This window comes from Dermacentor andersoni, chromosome 2 (genome assembly GCF_023375885.2).
Source record: "Dermacentor andersoni chromosome 2, qqDerAnde1_hic_scaffold, whole genome shotgun sequence".
NCBI classification, from domain to species: Eukaryota; Metazoa; Arthropoda; class Arachnida; order Ixodida; family Ixodidae; genus Dermacentor; species Dermacentor andersoni.
The window spans coordinates 167620935-167640159 of NC_092815.1; the positions used below are offsets into that span (position 1 = coordinate 167620935).

General features: G+C 44.1%; 1 protein-coding gene across 1 annotated transcript in view; it reads right to left on the reverse strand.

Moving 5' to 3' along the window:
- The window catches only part of LOC126540497 (neural cell adhesion molecule 1-like), a 305103-nt gene that overhangs the window by 262997 nt on the left and 22881 nt on the right, over positions 1-19225 (reverse strand). The window lies entirely within an intron of this gene.

Genomic DNA, 19225 nt, shown 5'->3' on the forward strand with positions numbered 1-19225 from the left:
AGTCATTTAATGTCATTCTTCATTCGAGGAAACGAAACAAGTCGCACAGAGCCAGGTCAGGTGAATCAGAGGCGCGGGCCCCTTGACCTCGCTCCATGCTACTTGTTTTGTTTCCTCGGATGAAGAATGACAATAAAGGATAAACAATGGCATTAAAGCCCAAGGCCTAGGTGGTTATAGCGCTCCCAGTCGCTGCATTGGGAACCCGCACAAGAGAAACAACTTTCTTTTTCAATGATCTGAGCCCAGACAGTATTAAAGCGGAGCTGTCTTTGGTTCTTCTGGGCCGGCTGCTGGCTACTCCTGTTTGACCGAGCATGCAGGAACTTGGCTAAGTGGATAATTGCCCATGGATATGTGCAACTTAGCACGTGACTCTGAATATGTTAACTTGCTTGGCCAGTCCCTCAGAACGGATACGCGCTCTTGTTTGGGTGCCCTAATAAAGAAGCAGATCGAGCGGCAAAAGACAGAGTGGGAAGCAAAATCAGCCGAGTGGGGGGAAGCCAGTAAAGCAAACAACATGTTACCAGCACATGCATTGTGCGCGGGGAGGGGGGGCAATGAGCTACAGAGAAGTCGGCAACAAAGCAGCCGCTTCTAGAGAAGTAAGTTGAGTGAACAAAATGGGACCATAACTTGCATTGAGTGAGGAATGTTGAGGGCATACATTCGTATGAGGGGAAGTCAAGTGAACAGACTTCAGGAGACGCCAAAAACAGCTTCGCTTATCACCGATTTCTACATGTGCGTGGGAGTTGTTCTTTTTCCTACTTTCGAGTCAGCTTGAAAAGCTTAGTAGACTGAGTAAACTTAGTAACTGAGTAAACTGAAATCACTGAATGTGGTACATCCTAGATGCGAAAGAAGTCACTGATTCAAATTTGTAGATTGTGAACAAGGTGATGTGATTTCATTGTCTTGCAACAAATATTATATTTGAGAAACTGGGCGCTGTCTTATTGGCAGGTTGCGTGTTCATAACAACGATATTGGGAATCAAAATGTAAGCCAGTGGTTTTCTCGCTTTACAGTGCAAGAGCCTCGGCTCTGCCTATGGCCCCTTCAAATGTTGTTCTGTGGGTAGAAGTAACATTCCGCTTAGACATGAGATTACTGAAGCAGAAGCCATAGCAAGATTTAAAGAAACGATTGTGAACTCACTGTCTGTAACATCGTGCAAGGAGTCGAAGTTACATGCTCTGTCGACACATGCGACACAAGCTGTGCCTTTGCTTGTTTCTTCATTGAGTATGAAAGCAATTCGAAGCTGTCACATAACAAACAGAAGCTTAAAGGCCCCTTGCCTAGTGGTTCTTACCGTTCTTATATTTTCTCCACTCCTTCTCGTTACGCTGATATAAAAGAAAGTCAAGTAAATGAGAATATCGGAAAATTTCAATGGTCAAAATGTGAAAACGTCTGACAACATTTGATGCGCACATTCGAGCGATAACGTTAGACTCAGGCCGAATAAATGAACGTGGAAGAAGAAAAATGGGCGAAACTGTGAGAACACTTCTTGACAGCAATACTTTCTACGATATTGTATGGCACAGGTTGAGCAGTCTGAAATGTTGAACATATTGATCATCAGGAAATATCCTGCCCATATTTTCGATGGTATCTGTATTTGCCTTCATATATCGCTAAAGCATAAAGCACGGAAAAATAGAATGTCAATTCCGGGAGCCCTCCAAAGTGGAGTCGCCTGTGCTACACGAAGGCAGCGAACAACAACAACAAAAAGGGAATGCCATGCTTGGGAGTTTGCAACCCCTCTATCATCTTTAAGCGAAAACAGGAAAGTCAAACAATGTTGAACAGGTTGCTTTTGTATTTAGGCACTTTATCGCCAGGCGTCACCATTTTCATGTGGATGTTATTGAACGACTCCTTTCAGCAGCTTTCACAGGTGTATAGCTCCAGCCTCTGAAGTAGACTGACAACAAAATTAGAAGTGTCTCCAAGACACAGACGTTTCCTTCTTTTTCTCTACCAATCTTCCTCACTCAATAGGAAATCGTTGTTCAGGTTCGCAACAATCTGAGCCTCATTTCAGTATTTGAAACACGTTTAGCTATAGAAGCATGTCGTGCTTCGCGAAGACATATTTCCACAAGAACAGCGTCATTGAGTACATGGCGTTCCTGTTTGTGACAAGAGCGAACTTGCAAACATATTGTAGCAAGCGCACTGGATAAGGTGTGTTCTTGCTACCCACATGTCTTTGCTTCATTCTGCCGCTTGTAATCCTTTTGTTTTAGCAGAGCGGATGATGTAGCCGTGGTCTGCGTAAACAAAGCAGTAACTTCAGTTGGCAGAAGAATGTACTGCAACGAATATATTTATATTTTTTCATGCTCAAACGACTGTAATCAAAATGTTTCTTTCATTTTTCAGTCTGCCACTAGTTTTGTCTCACTGCCAACTTTAGCGAAGTCTTGCCTAACTCCCAACTTCAGCGAAGTCCTATACTTATTCTTCATTTTTCATTACGGTCATAGTGTATTAAATCCACAGCACTGAAGGCATAAAAAATAAAGCAGCCGTGTCATTCACAGCCCGCTGCTTGCCTGTTTATTTCTCTGTCCTGAGTTTTCAGTCAGTTAACGTGTTTCGGCACCTAGATATCGTTTCCTACTCTCCTTCGTAGAACAACTTGGTATCCTCACTGAAAAAAAAATGTTTTACTTGCATGATCTCTTCCTTCACCCGCTGTATAAGTTTGGCAGCCAGTATAGAAGCATAACCCGAAGTTTGCACAAAACTGTTATTGACTGTACGACCCTAACAAACAATAAGAAGAGGGAAGCCGGATATATTAAAAGAAGACTATGAAATCGCATCAAATTGTTCGAAACTTGTGCTGGCTCCTGAAAGTAAGTTTGACAACTTACATATGGATGCAGTTGCAAGACAGTGCTGCCGACAGATTTCGTTTCTCTCTCATTTCGGCGCGTCCTGCTCGTCCTCATCATTAACAACAACAACAACAACAACAATAAAAAACAGACTACTTATTTCAACGGCATTTCCCGGGCTATTACTTTGTCTTTCGTTGGCTCTCTGCAGTCCTGAAAACGCAAGAAAAGTTAGGTAGCGTAGGAAGACGGGAAAACGTGGAGGGAGGGGCGGGGGCACTGGGCTCACCAATATTGTGCAGAATAATGAGTACCTCAAATAAACTATCTGGAACCCATTTCACATTAATCCTCGGGGCTCAGCTTTCTTCTGAGCAAGAGGGAAAATGATAAACGAAAGGTAGGGAGGTTAACCAGGACTGAGCCCGGTTGGCCACCCTACAATGGAGAAAGGGAAAGGGGGACGGAAAGATTAAAAGAAGAGAAAGTCCACTGGAGATATCAGTCGGTCACTCAGTCCGGATCACAGACGCTGACTCAATCCGGTCGCTTTCAAATATCGCAGCAGCGCTTTTGTGGCCTTTTGTAGCTGTGATATGCGAGGCCATGATCCCAAGATCTTGTTCAAGATGAACGGCTTTCCATCTAGCTGATTGAGAGCTGTGCAGAGGTCTTGCCTTTCATTTTCATAAGATGGGCAGTAGCACAGTAGGTGTTCTATGGTTTCCTCGACACCGTAGGCATTGCGCTCGGCGCTATCAGCCATTCCAATCAGAAATGCATAAGCATTTGTGAATGCGATGCCCAAACGTAAGCGGCACAGCACTGTCTCCTCATTTCGCGGAAGACCTGGGAACAGCCGCAGTTGCATAGATGGATCGAGGGAATGCAAGCGATGGTGAGTGAATTCAGGTGTGTGCCACTTCTCCAATGTCAAAGAGTGAGCTAGCTTGCCTAAGGTGCCGTTGATTATATTAATAATCAACCGGCTGATCGGTGGGCTATATTCTCCGATTCGAAGGCGGCCTTACAATGTCTTCTGGCATCTCTTCGTCGCGGGTCATGTGAACAACTCGTGTCGGAGATACGAGAAATGCACCATCACATGATCGCGAAAGGACACGACGTCGTGTTTCAGTGGCTGCCTGGTCATTGCGGTATCTCCGGCAACGACCTCGCTGACGAAGCTGCTAGAAAAGCACACGAAGGAGCAACCCTTGTTTCAATACCTTTATCGCGGACCGACGCAGCCCTTCTGAGCAAACACTAAACATGACACACGTGCTCACCGAATAGAAAGGGCCAGGAAATCGTGTACACACGCATAAAAAGACAGGTGCAGTCTACCTACCATTTGCTGAAAATAAACTGAATATTCTTTCACTGTTCTCTTCTTTTTTTAATTAGGCAGCAGTCACTGTACCTTGTATCCTGCTATTGGGTCTATACAGACTCTGAGCACGTCGCGCTACGCCCCCGACGTCGTGTGCTAAGCATTATGTTCATGTTAAGCATGTTCATGCAGTTATACTAGCCTCGCGGTCTTGCACTGGCGCGTTTCTGATAATGCAATATTTTTTTTTTGCTTTGCGGTGGTATACTCTATAAATAAATCATGCAAACCAGTGTCAACATACCTTTGTCCACAGTGCTCACAGTAGAACTAGTGGCCGTCTTATTTAGCAATATGCGAAAGGAATTTGCTGTCCTGCCCAGTACGGCGACTTATAACGATTCCGTTAAGGCGAAAATAATTTGAATACGTGAGATAATAAGGAGTGGTCTCCTTTTCTTTTTCTCATTACCATATGATGTGGCATAGAAACGAGACTCGCATGGCGTAATAAATTCGAGCCAGCTCATATTCAAGTCCCTGCTCTTGAAGAACGTTCCGAGCTTCATTAGTTCTGCATGTGTGACCTACGTATATTACCATAAACCACCCACGCAAATGTTTGCCTTATTTTTGACTAATCAATGGCTCTCCGTCTCTTAAAACCCACGGTCTTCAAACCCAAGTCCGGACTATCTATTTCGATAAACAAATCTCGGAACGCACTGCTGAAAAAAATTCGTTGCCTTGTTTTATTACTAACTGTGCCGCCGACGGCACCGTCTACATTGCACGGCATTGTTCGTAATACTCCAAAGATCGTGCCGTGCCTCGTTGGTAGGCAGAAAAGAGAACAGTCTGCAATGAAGGTTGCCAGGACATGTTTACCCAAGGGACCACATGCCTACGGGCCGCTAATAAGTTGCTGCACTCATGTATTTTCAATCGAACTATGTCTTCCCTTACTTGGGGAAAAAATAATTACTCATCATAGAGCACTCTCAAATTGAATACACTGTCACAACGACTGCCGAAAGGCAGGCATACCGTGGTTCCACTAAGGTGCCGAGAAAAGTAATAACAATGTAAGAAAGAAATGGCAAAAGCAGCGGCCGCAGAAACCGCGATAAAACAGCTGTCAAAACCTTTATCGCTAACTTTTCGCAACCTGGGGCCCTATTACGTAAGACTATTCCAATATGTTTTTATTGCGATCTCCTGACGTCAAATTTGCGTAACCGCCGAGGCAAGCATCGGGCGGTCACCTGAACAGACTAATCAAACGCTCTCCTCGTATATAGGAGCTCACTTTTGTTTGATTTAAAAACGAATAACATTGCCTACACTGAGAGGTTTTTCGTCTGTAATTGGCTGCCAGGAGGCGAGGAGCATGCACAAGTGGAGAGGGTGCCGATGGGGCCGAGCCAGAGCGCTGAAAATAGATAACCGGATGAAGAGGGAGGTGCCGGCGACTGCGACTGGTCCGCTTTCGCTTGCTTAGCTCGCGGTGGCTGGTCAAAAATCGCGGCGGCGTGCAACTGAAGGTTAAGAATGCCGCTAAAAGGGATCCTCAGCATAGAAGAGTTGGCAGAGCGAGGTCTTAAATGTGCTGAAAGTGCTCAAAAACGTTACACGGCCACGCAAAAATATTTATTATAGGTAAAGAAACCCAGGCTCTCCGGCAGGTGCGAGTAGTCAGTACATGAGCGATCGGCGGCAGCCATCTTTTATTCCTTTCGGAATAGGGCAGCCTGCGGCTATTCAGAAAAATATGCTGTTCTGTTCGGCGCATTCATGCATCGTTAACGCGTACGCGTCACTTTGACGTGGTGAGTTTTCGCAGCTTTGTGACGTCGCGTGACAAGCAGGTGAAGTGGGCGCAGCCCGGAACCTTTTGACCAATCGCGGAGGGCTGATTGCAGAATGGGTATAGAATAGTTTGGAACAGCTTTACATTATAGCGCCTCTGCTTGTAATTGAGGGCGAGTTTTTCCCGTGCAATCTGCCTCTCTTTCATGGTTCTTTCCAATATAGCAGGAACTGCTTTCCCTTCTTCAGTGAATCAGTTGATATAACGGCTGCTTACAACTTTTACTCCTTTACGACATCAATGACGGATAGGCGATAGTTTTTTTTTGTCAGTCAATGTTGTGCACTTGTTATTTACCTTTAGTCCGAATGATAATCCTTCATTTTCTTGCACTTTCAAATTGCCTAATCGCCCGCAGTTCCAATCTCAACCTTTTCCTTTATTTTTCTTCATCCACTTCGGACGATGCGAAACGGGAAGTCGTACGGATTTATATAAGACCGCGTTCACCTGTCATTTCCTGCTGGCGAGGTAATAAGGTTTCTCGTTACCAGGGCGCAATGTCTAGGCCCGTAGCGGGCTTTGCTTGTTGACTTCCATCAATTTTTTTGCTCCCGAGTATGAGGTTATGACGGCCCGCGAGCCAGTTAAATTTTTCACCGCCTCCTGCTCGAGCGCTTCGCAGCTGATCAATGTTGCTGTACGGCAGAGCTCACTTGGGAGTCTGGTGGCCCGCCTGTATTGCCCTTAAGCGACCAATTCGTAAATACGTAAGGCTCCCCTGATGGCCGCCAGAGAGACGGCGGTTGCGCGGAGCACTGATTGAGGCCAATAAAGCTGCCGTGGCCGCTTTCTTCTTTCTTTTCCCGCCGTGAAAGAAAGACATAAAGAAAGAAGGAACAGAGACCGCACCGTCATTCCTGGCTTCGGTGAGGGCCGGCTTGCTTCGGTTATATTACAGCTATTCGACGGTATCATTACGTGATCACTGGCTCTTGAACAGTCTGCTCCCCAAACCATGAGCACTTAGCCTGAACACTCGATTCCGACCTTCGAAGGTCGTCACGTATCTCGGAGTAGGTGAAGCGGGTGGCAATGAAGAAATTACTTCGGCACTAGCAAGCACGTCGCGACCACATAAAAGAAAAGAGCGCTGCAGATGACGACTTATGATACAATCTTCATTGGCAAAGTAATACTAAACTTGACCTATTTACTGGGTATAAGCGTTTCACACAAGGGCAAGATTACCAGCCTCCTAGCGATAGCCCATTCGTTCCAGAGTCATTTTGCTTCTTCTGCTTGTAGTGTAGGCTAAGAATCACGTTTCGATATGGTCTGAAGTTTTCTAGCGAGGCAGCGAGAAAAGCGTGGTGGGGACCGCTGCAGTGCAACTTACGTTATCACTTGATTGTCTAGGTAGCAACCGAAGTTTTGTGGTCGGTGTGATTAACAGCTTCTGAATTTCTTTCTTTTTCGTCCGAAACAAACAACAGGAACTGAGGAACCGATGGGAATCCTCCATGCATGTGAACTAATCTTCCGATTCGGCGGCACGCCGCCGACAACGGAAGGCAGTAGATGGGATACACCTAAAGCAAGTCTTTATAGGCAAAGCTAACTCCACTCGTGCTGGAGAGGTCAGAAGTGGGATACCTTTGGTTGCACCAATGGATTCAGCGGGACAATAGAATAATAATTTAAAGCTTTGATATAATAAAAACACACATTTCCTAGCACGCTAACACTGAAATACATTTCTAAGTGTAGGAAAAGACGCGATGCTTTTACATAATCTCTAATATTTGCAGTAGAATTCCATAAGAGAAACGCAGTTTTGCACGGCTTACGAAAACTATTCTTTCACGCATAGTAAGTGACTGTGCTCAAGTGTTGTTCCGATTGAGTATGCGCGGTTGTCAAACCACGCATTTGACATAGTCAACAACTATGTCAAATCACTAACGAGCATTGGACCACACATAAAAGATGTGAGGACAACACCATGAGTATAGAAATAAGTGAATAATTGTGCCAGATTTAACAACATTACGACGGGAAGAGAGATGCCAGGGCATAATGGCTAGCGAAACATGTTCCTCAAGAAACAACAAGTCATCCTCAAGTAACATGTTTGTCTGCAGACATACACAGCTAAGCAAATAGGTACACGATTTCAAAATAACCTTTGAAATAAACTTCATTTGTTCTTACCAGAATCAAAGTTGCCCAACCGTGATGCCATGGATCTCATTTGTAAGGTTGTTATATTTCTGAGTCTTCCATAACAATATTTTGCCCGTGTAATAACGCAGTTGAAACCCGGCTTCCGAAAGGCATGCTTAGATGATCGGCCTGTATTTTTTTCGTGCTTACTCCTCAGTGGCTACCGCGTTTCCTATGGTGGAGGCAGGCCTTCTGCATTTACCGATCCCGACGGCCGCTTGCAATTCTTCCTGCATTGTCTTTGCTCGCCGCTTTGAAATACAGAAATACCATAGTCACTTGATTACTACAAAATGTCTCAAAAGATTACAAAACGTGTAGGTACAGAATGAATAAACACAAAGCTGGTCTTTTTAAACAATGCGGCTTTCATACGCTTCCCAAGAGATGGTTAATCTACCAGCCATATCATACAAAGGAATTCCTGGAAGCGCTCCGAAATTGGCTTTGTTCGAAGATATTCTTCTCCCAATTGTGCAAGAAAAATCTGCGTAATTTTACAGTTTTCGGTGAGTTATCAAGTTATAATTCAATACGTGTGAAGATAACGTCCAATTAGCTAGGATTTTCCGTAAGGGCGCCACTATTAGGACGTTAACAGAAAGAGCGAATCTACTATATTTAAGGAAGTAAAATACAATCTATTTGGGCCGTCTCTTCAAGCATCATTTTCAAGAGTGCCTTGGACATGTAACGAAAGAAAGAAAGAAAGAAAGAAAGAAAGAGAGAAAGAAAGGAAGAAAGAGAAATGAGGCGAAACTTGAGCTGCGGCACTCTTGCGAGATCTGTGGCCGGTCGCCCAGCGGTGCAGTGCTCTCCCATACGCTTGTTTAGTTTTGGAGTTTTACAGAGCATCTGTTTCACCACCTCAAAAGAAAGACTACCTTTGCACCGATACTTCAATGAGAGACATGCAAACAGTCTGAAACAGGACATTAGTGGACGCCTTTTCTCCTCATTGAATGCACCCTTATTTTGGAACCGGCTCTTGGAACTCCGAATTCGCCCACTAGAGGCCGCACTAATAATCAAAACGTTTTGCTGTTCCATCAGATTCGTCACAATGTGACTAGGTTCTAAACTCGGCAGTGTCACGTTCCATGACATGACGTTGATTCAAATATGATACCTCGTTTTCTTATGCACATTCACTGTATTCTGTTTTTTTTTTTTTGCTCCAATGCTACTCAAAATGCTCATAATATTTTCAAGCGTTTCTTCAAGAAAAATTGCTTTTCTCAAAATTTCCCACAACCGAGGCACAGATCTATGATCAGTTTGTAACTTGGGGACATTGCCGAGTTGATATAAATTTACGCGTGGTTAATTGACATACTTATAGACGCAAGAAAAATTAACATACCACTGCTATTACACATATATAGGTTATGTGAACGGGCCTGCGACAAATATTTGAACTACCGCCGCTCTAACAACTCTAGACAACTAGCTTGGTGTGCTGCAACATATCTTTCACGATAAACACAATGTCCAATGTGTCGATCAACAGAATTTTATTGCATAAATGATGATATTCCATGACACTCACTAGCGCATAACTGTTGCCATTCTATGAAACGTTATGACAAAAAAAAAAAAAAACATTCTATGGCAGTCGGCTCGAAACTCAGTGGAAGCTAACTTTTCACTTGCAGAACTTAAGGAAGCATGTCTCGAAACTTGTCTCAACATTCCTCCCAGACAGACACGGCGGCAACGCTCACCGAGATAAGTTCGGCAAATTAGCATATGTAGCCTGCATATGTATCTTGAAGACTCCTCGCCGTTGTAAGACCCCACCACCCCACATTTACATAAAACCTCCAAGCAACAGAAAACCACGCGGCCTGTTTCATTTTGTTTAACTGCCATTGCACATTTAGTGTAACCTCGTTTAAAGCGTCACTACAACTTCCTTCACTGGCCACCCGCAGGAAAAACGCTCGCATATGCGGTTACTGCAGGATATACAGTCACAGCCTCCATTTGTCTTCGTTGTCGACCTGTTCCGCATTGCCTGTATCTGCGTGTCTTAATCACCCTCAGACACTCAGCACAACGAAAAGTAACACGGTTGCACATTCATTCTCATTTTCATTTACCGCATTACTGCAGGAGATTGGAACCACCTTCGAGAATCCCTAACAGGCATCAGTGACACCAAAGGTTTAAAAAAATGCTTTGTTTCCTCTTTTGTGATTACCTGGAACGGAGGGCTTTCTGTGAGTGTCATCCTAGTGAACATGTCCACTTTGTCTGCTGCTGAAGCTCTGATTGGCTGGGCTGGGGTACGCGTGAGAAGGAAACAGGCCTCCCCCCCCCAGCCAAATCAGCACTTCCGCAGCAGACAAAATGGGCATGGGGCGCTATAACGTAAAGCTATTCCAAACTTTTCTATTCCAATTCTGCAATCAGCCCACCGTGATTGTTCAAAAACTTTTTTGGACCACCCCCACTTGACCTGTCTGCCACGCGACGTCACGAAAACCGCAATGTCTACCCATCTGATATGACGTGTACACACTGATTATGCCCAATTTGACCGAACAAACCGAAAACTGTTATTTCTGATTCGACGCCTTTTTGCCATTAGCCCTGGGCTATTGGTAAAATCTTTTCGGGCTGCACCCACTTCACCTGTCTCTCACGCGACGTCACAAAAAAGGAAAATCTTACCGCGTCAAAGTGACGCGGTAAGAACAAAACTGAATTTTCTTCTGGATGGCCGCAGGCTGCCCCATTTTGAAAGGAATAAAACATGGCTGCCGCCGATCACTCCGGCACTGGCTACTCGCCTCTGCCGCAGAGCATGGGTTTATTTGCGTGTAATAAAACATTTTGCGTAGCCGTGTAACGTTTTCGAGAACTTTCGGCACGTTTACGACCTCGTTCTGCCAACTCTTCTTTGCTGAGGATCCGCTTTAGCGTCATTCTTAAGCTTCCATTGCATGCCGCCGCGATTGTCGACGTGCCACCGAAAGCTAAGTAAGAGAAATGGACCAATCGCACATGCCGGCACCACCGTCTACATCCGGTTATTGATATTCAGTGCAGTGGCTCGGCCCCATCGAATCCCTCTCACATTGAGCATGCTCCTCGCCTCTTGTAAGCCACTTAGATAAGACAAGCCGCTCTGTGCAGGCAATGTTATTCGTTTTTGAAGCAAACAAACGTGGCCTCCTATGAACAAGGGGAGCATTTGATTGGTTTGTTCAGACAACCCTGTGGGTGACGACCCGATGATTGCGTTGGCGGTTACGCAAATTTGATGTCAGGAGATTGGAATCAAAACATACTGGAATAGTTTTACGGTATACGGCCCCTGGTCACTAAGTGGACACTGATAGAATAACCCACTCCCCGTGATCTTTAACTATGGTGTAAAGTGGATTTTAATTATTATATGTTATTCTTGCGTATATTCTACAGCAGCTTGTGTATTCCTAGGTATTCCTTATATAAACTTATCGTATTTTTTACATTTTATCGTGCATTCCTCACTTTCTTGTTGTGTATCTTCTGTATTAGCTAATGATACTGATTGTATATTCCAGTTTTATAATCTTAATCTACACTTTGCTGTTCTCCTTTGTATGTATGCATGTCCTAACGCATTTTGCCTCTGTAATGCTTTTAGTTACGAAAACAATACGAAATTCAATAAACATAAACGAGAGTATAATTAACTAATCAATTAATTTATTGACTGATCGTATAGTAATTTAATTACTATTAGATTAAACCATGGGTATCCCATCTTTCGATGTTGAAAGCCACAGGGTGTTCCTTAATTTCGTCGTCTGGTTATTTCAACAAAGCTACACTGCCCATATTTCAAACATTGCTCTAAACAATGCACGGCTTCTCGGTGTTAAACAGTCCCAATATTCGAATTTTACCTAGCCGTTTATTCACACACACACACACACACACACACACACACACACACACACACACACACACACACGCGTGCGCATATATAGTCTACTCATAAGACCCCAATGAACAATGATACCAAGGACCGCATAAGGAAATTGCTTGCTGTTTTTTATCGAATTAAGGAACTGGCGAATAAACGGAAGTTAAAGCGTATGAAAAAAAGCAACTGGCCGCAGATCCGATACAAATCAACGTCTTCGCATTGTGCGGGCGATGCTCTTACCAGTTGAGCTACTGCTTCTCTATTTTTCCATCCACTTTAGGGGCATTTATGATCATAGAATCAGGAACACTTTAGACTTCCGTCAACCAAAGGACCAGGCAGGATTCCGTAAAGGCTACTCAACAATAGACCATATTCACACTATCAATCAGGTGATAGAAAAATGTGCGGAATATAACCAACCTTTATATATAGCTTTCACTGATATTTCACTGATTACGAGAAAGCGTTTGATTCAGTCGAAACCTCAGCAGTCATGGAGGCATTGCGAAATCAGAGTGTAGACGAGCCGTATGTAAAAATACTGAAAGATATCTATAGCGGCTCCACAGCCACCGTAGTCCTTCATAAACAAAACAAAAAAAATCCCAATAAAGAAAGGCGTCAGGCAGGGAGATACGATATCTCCGATGCTATTCACAGCGTGTTTACAGGAGGTATTCAGAGACCTGGATTGGGAAGAATTGGGGATAAGAGTTAATGGAGAATACCTTAGTAACTTGCGATTCGCTGATGATATTGCCTTGCTTAGTAACTCAGGGGATCAACTGCAATGCATGCTCACTGACCTGGAGAGGCAAAGCCGAAGGGTGGGTCCAAAAATTAATCTGCAGAAAACTAAAGTAATGTTTAACAGTCTCGGAAGGGAACAGCAGTTTACAATAGGTAGTGAGGCACTGGAAGTGGTAAGGGAATACATCTACTTAGGATAGGTAGTGACTGCGGATCCGGATCATGAGACGGAAATAATCAGAAGAATAAGAATGGGCTGAGGTGCGTTTGGCAGGCATTCTCAGATCACGAACAGCAGGTTGCCATTATCCCTCAAGAGAAAAGTTTATAACAGCTGTGTCTTACCAGTACTCACGTACGGGGCAGAAACCTGGAGGCTTACGAAAAGGGTTCTACTTAAATTGAGGACGACGCAACGAGGTATGGAAAGAAGAATGATAGGTGTAACATTAAGGAATAAGAAAAGAGCAGATTGGGTGAGGGAACAAACGCGAGTTAATGATATCTTAGTTGAAATCAAGAAAATGAAATGGGCATGGGCAGGACACGTAATGAGGAGGGAAGATAACCGATGGTCATAAAGAGTTACGGAATGGATTTCAAGGGAAGGGAAGCGTAGCAGAGGGCGGCAGAAAGTTAGGTGGGCGGATGAGATTAAGAAGTTTGCAGGGACAACATGGCCACAATTAGTACATGACCGGGGTAGTTGGAGAAGTATGGGAGAGGCTTTTGCATTGCAGTAGGCGTAACCACGCTGATGATGATGATGATGATGTTGATGATGATCATCTACTAGAACTAACCTTGTGAGTGTAAGCCAGCGCCACGACTCACGAACCTTGGCCGCGGATGGGGAACATCCTTTATGCCGCAGCGTCACGTCTAGGGGAACATTTTGGGTGAAGGAAACTGCTCAATAAACCCCCACATGCTATCTGAAGGCATCAAAGCTGCTGGATCCTCTGAACCTTAAGCACAGAGAAACGCCCCGTGGTCCCTGGACGAAAGGCCGTAATATCGTTTTTTTTTTTTTTTTTGCAAGTGCCTGTGCCCTTCTTACGACTGTCACATACGCGTAAATATTTTAACGTTTTTTTTTATATCTGATAATAATTGTGAACTTAGCGGTAAAGCGCTGGCTGACCACTTTACTGCTCCTTTTGTGAACGCAGGCATAACGATAACCATGACCCCTCGAACTGCTTATTCATTAAATACTAGTACTGCAAAAACTTTATTTATGGAACCACCTAATGAACATGAGGTGTCAGCAACAATTATAATTTGAAATAACAGTAAATCAATACATATCTATAACTTAGAAATCGAGCCAATAAAATGTCTTTTAGAACACTTGCCATTCACTCGTACGTTGGTTTACATTTTCATTTTAGCAGCAGAGTCGGCGACTTTCCCAGATAGTATGAATCGAGCTAGAATATCGGTGTTAGTCAAACACGGTGATGTAGATAAACTCTCCAATTACCGGCCGATATCTGTACTACCATTTTTTTCCAAAGCACTAGAAAAAATTATTTCTACACGCCTAACAAAATTTTTAGACAAACACGAAGTTATAACAAATTCACAATATGGCTTTAGAAAGGGAAGATCTACCGAGACAGCCCTTTTATCCCTGAAGGCGAGTAATTTGCTAGCTATAGACGGTGGGAATTTCGCCCTCGGGCTTTTCATTGAGTTCAGCAAGGCGTTTGATTGCCTCAATCATGATATCCTTATATCAAAGCTTTCAGTGCGTGCAGTTCACGGCTATCCGCTCGCCTTGATGAATACATCCTTGGAAAATGAGACTCAATGTGTATGTATTGATAACGTCCAATATGCTCTCTGACCAATTAGAAATGGGATGCCACAAGGGAGTCTTTTGGACCCACTATTATTTAACTTATATGTTAATGACCTAGTAGATATTGATGCTACAGTTAATTTATTTGCCTATGCAGATAATAACACTTTACTCTTTACTTGAAAGGATGCAAACGAACTAATTGTTAGGTGTAATGCACCGCTACGTAAATGGTCTGAGTGGACACAGTCAAATTGGAGCAGGATTAAGCCTGCTAAGACGAAAGCTTTTCTTTTTACAGCAAGAAATTAAATTTTTAAACAGGAGCACTTAGTAACTTATGCAGATGAAAATATTGAGCTAGTTAACGAACAAAAAATGCTTGGTCTAACGATTTCATGTCATTTAAATTAGGATGCTCTTTTTCATCAACTTCGCAGTAAGTTTTCTGTAGTAGCCGGGGTGCTGGCTAGCTGTAGAGCTCTCATGCCGGAAAAGAAAAACAAGCTACAAATGCATCCTGCATTGTTTACCTCGAAATTTATTTGTTGTGGGTTAGTATGGCGGACCACAATGCAAACTTACATGAATAAAATAATCACATTACACCAGCCACTCCTCCGGCACATTGGAAATACCGATCACTGATAGAAGAGAAAAGCTATGTCACAGAAGTACCAAGTTACGTGGGTAGATCTATACTACGAATATTGTGTTTTACAGATATTTTGTTTTGTAAAGCAAGAGTTAAGAAATTGGCTTACATCGATAGCGACCTTGAAGCGCCATAAAATACCGTTACAACTCAGAAATCCTGATGTTTGGTATCTGCCCCGCTTTCGCACTGAATAGAAATTAGAATACATTATCCACAATTTGCCGAAAATTTTGATAATTATGTTTACCCTACTAATCTGTCTCGCAGGGAAATGAAGATGCATTTTGTTCACTTCTAAACATATCTATTCATGTATAACATTTCTAATTGCATGGTCACCTTTGATTGTTTCCTAATCTTATCAGATATGCATGAATGTGGACTGTTTCTGTATCGCACGACAGCTATCTTGTTATGAGGGTTACATTTGAAAAATGTTAAAATTTATTTTGCTTTACTTTCGTACGTGTTGAACTGCTTTAGCTTGTTTAGTGTTTACGTTACAAAGTACTGTCTGTTATCGCGCTGCCATATACAACAACGCTTCCTAGATCCAGTTAAGCTGCTTACGGCAGCTTTTAGCAAGGAGGACTTTTCTAGTCTATACTAGAAGAACGAATAAAGTTGAAGTTTCACGGAGAGCTGCAAGTTATTACTTATAATCTGCTTCGCCGGAACGATGAAAGCTATGGATTACGTCACCGATGAGCCGGCACATAAATGCGTCACATTTGGTGACTTTAAGGCAGCTCTTATAGTATCAAGCCTGATTTACATCCTGCAGCATATGAGCAGATGATGTCCGACATTAGCGTAATGCACCCCCATGCTCTGAAAACAGGGCACAACATAATATTTCAGTGGATTCCTTCTCACCCTGGCACAGCCCGCAACGTCTCTGCTGACAGAGCTATACTGTCTGTCCCCGAAGACATCCAGATGCGTCCAATACTTTTCGCAAGGACAGATGCCGCCAGGGAACTTCGTCTGCTTGCATGCAAAAAGACAAGCTTTCTGGAGTTCAAGTGCGTTCCATTGACGACTGAAAACGCTGGACATCTTGTTAGAGTTACAACTGCCTTTCCCGCGGCGAAAGGAACCTCGGTGTGCTGCTTGTGACTGGAAGTGGGATTGACGAACGCTCCCTCGTATCGTATGAGAATTGCCGACAGCCCAGCATGCGACTCTTGCAGGTCTGAGGAAACCATCAAACACCTATTGTGTATCTGTCCTCGCTACCACGTCCAACGCCTCTCTCTCCGGGCAACCGACTGGACTCGAGACCGTTCTCTGAGCCCAAGATAGTCGAACCATGGCCACATCCGTCACTGGCATTAAATGTTGTTCCTGCTCTAGTACAGTGCCTGAAGCACGCCGGCTTGAGAGACCGCTTATAGCGCTCCTGTGGATCCTGCTACGTGCACTCACTGCTCACAATCTTCATCTTTTTCTCTTCCTATTCCCACTTTTCCTTAGTCTCAGTGTAGGATCGCAAACCGTACGCTAGACTAGTCGACCTGCCTACATTTCCTCGCCTGGCTTTCTCTCTCCCTTACTCTCTCTTTCTCTCTCCACAAAGTGTGCGCTTTTTTCGGTGCTTGTTTCTGCAGCAAGAATTATATGTAAAACGGAAGGGATAGTACTGAGTAATGCACAGAACGGGAAACCACTTCAAAAAGGAGAAACTGCTTGTCCGAAAGAAGCACGAGTGATGGAGGAATAGAAAATCTCAGTAATTATTCACGAAGGAATTGGGAGGCTAGGACAGTCTGTAAGATAAAGCGCTGTCCTGTCATTTTAGAATTCATAGATGTTCGCTGGGACCCGAAAAGCTGTCGGGAAATCTAATCTACGAGAACTCGTTTAATGAGTTACGTAAACACAGCGGTCTGGTTCCGAATAACGTCTGAGAATTCAGGCAGGGTGTTCCAGAGGTGTCGAGACTGGCTCTCGACATTGCGCTTCGTGGGCGATGGAGGTAGCGCTAGCTTTAAGCAAATATCTGTGAGAATAGAGGACATATTTTAATTGAAGGCAGTGAGCGAATGGAAAACTTGTAATTCCTATAAAATAGAAAAGTTTCGTCGATTCGCGCCTCAAGAAAATTACTGACCTTGTCACTCTTGCAGGTCCCATTCCAAGGGATAAGAGCTTTGTCTTCCAATGAAAACTGTGTGCGTTTAACTTGACCTTATCCTGTGTTCGTTCCTTTGCCTGATTTCACGTTGCTTTCCATAACCTCATTTACTCTTTTCTGTCGTTAGAGTTGCAGTAACGTCCCCTGTGAATTTTTAAATGGCACGACGACATATTACCTCTAAGAGCACACGGTTCTGCGAGTGAAAATCGGTGCGCTCACACATCTACGATAACTCAGACGGCGCGTGCGAACGAAGATCATGAAATAAGACAACAAGCGAAAATACAGGTATCGTTCGCGCATCATGTCTTTGCTGCTGGATATCAGCATTCACACTGCAATCTCTGGAAAGTGGCTGCGCGCAAGTAAACTTAAATACATTCCTGAATTTCAATATTCTTCCTAGCGCCCACACAAAGTGATCCTTTCAAAGAAAGATATTACTACTAATGTTGAGTGGTACGCAGCCTCAGGCGACCTTGTTGGTCGACTTCAGTAGCCGAAGCGCTACAGAGCGAGCTTATTCTCTTTCTGAAGGAAAGAATTGTCATCCACACGACTGTAGTGCGAAGCTACAAAGTTCTGAGTAACCCTTGGGGTTTACGCAAAACGAAAACTTTCGAAGTTGCGGAAAAATTGGTCCTGTTCCGGGGATCAAACCAAGGACCAACGCCTTTTCGGGACGGTCGCTCTATGCCATCTGAGCTAACCAGAAGGCTCGCAGAATGCTGCGTGAGGGTGAAAGAATCGACAAGTAGAAGAGCAGGGACATTGAAAATGGCAAATTAGTTTCATGGAAGTCAGAAGAAGAATCCACGGAACAGGGCGAAGTTATCTTCAACTGCTACGGTCTCTCTCTGAAAAATCCGTATGGTGTTTTTTTTACACCGCGTGCTAAAGTCAAGTGCATGACAATTTTCTGCTTCGTGACACCTCCTTAACTTGCGGGCTTCGGGAATAGTGATTTGCCTTGTGCTCTCTTTTCTTTAATTAAGACAAGGGGCGGTGCACTGAATGTGGGTAGCTAAATGAAAGCTTACGGTATACATAACGTCGTCATGAGTGAATTGTTCAAACAGTTATGCGACGATCGAAATTATATGTCTGATGCGTGAATAACAGTCGCATTGATCTATGTATATATTCACTGCCTGCTGTTACCTTAAACAGACCTATGCAGAGCTAATATTTTACCACATCGTTTGCCTTATATTGCCATCCCTTCACCGACCCAAAAGCGAGACAGCGACGAAACAACAAGCACACGTCACGTAGTACACCAAACAACTAGCGCTACATTCCGAGGGCTTTGCATGGCCATTCGCATGATTGCCCCCGTCACGAGTGGTTGGCCCATTCGACCATAAACCGGTCGAAATCCTCATCGCTGCTTTGGCTAGCACACGCACCGCTCCCAAACCCCCATCCACGTGACACCGATCAACTAACAACAAGTCACTGTCTTGTTCGCGTGCGAGTTACCAGCGTTATGGCGATTTGTTTTTTTGCCTTCCACTTGTTTAGAAATAAGTTTGGCGCTGTGCGCACGGTTGTCACGACAAACTCCCCCAGCGATAGCGTCGTCGCTTTTGCCCGCTCCGGCGCGTTGCCGCCGGCACGTCGACCGCAGCTCCACCGAGCGTGCGTAACTGTACCTGCGCATGTGCGACACGAGTGCGCGTGCCTAAGTCGGGAAAAACGGCCCGGGGGAC